The 291-nt window shown below is 19.9% G+C and overlaps 1 protein-coding gene across 1 annotated transcript in view; it reads left to right on the forward strand.

Annotated features, from left to right (window-relative positions):
- The window catches only part of LOC107625846 (ferritin-1, chloroplastic-like), an 8,109-nt gene that overhangs the window by 2,609 nt on the left and 5,209 nt on the right, over nucleotides 1-291 (forward strand). The gene's annotated exons all lie outside the window — the stretch shown is intronic.

Raw genomic sequence — 291 nt, forward strand, 5'->3', positions numbered from 1 at the left:
AGGTTAAATTGGAACTCTTAATTATTTTTTAAAGATAATTATCTAAACTAGGAAACAACAAATAAATATACCTACTGTTATGATATAATTAAATTGACACGCACATTGTGTTAATTTTTCATGTTAAATGATAGATCATATAATGTATGCTATGTAAAAGAGGTTTATGATGACGGTTAATTGCTCTTTAAAATTTGTGTCTTAATTAAGTTTGTTTTCTCTTTTAACATGATTTTTCTATAAACAAAATAAAAAATAAAAAATTAAATATAAATTATATATTTTTAATAC

This window comes from Arachis ipaensis, chromosome B02 (assembly GCF_000816755.2).
Source record: "Arachis ipaensis cultivar K30076 chromosome B02, Araip1.1, whole genome shotgun sequence".
In the NCBI taxonomy this organism is placed as follows: domain Eukaryota; kingdom Viridiplantae; phylum Streptophyta; class Magnoliopsida; order Fabales; family Fabaceae; genus Arachis; species Arachis ipaensis.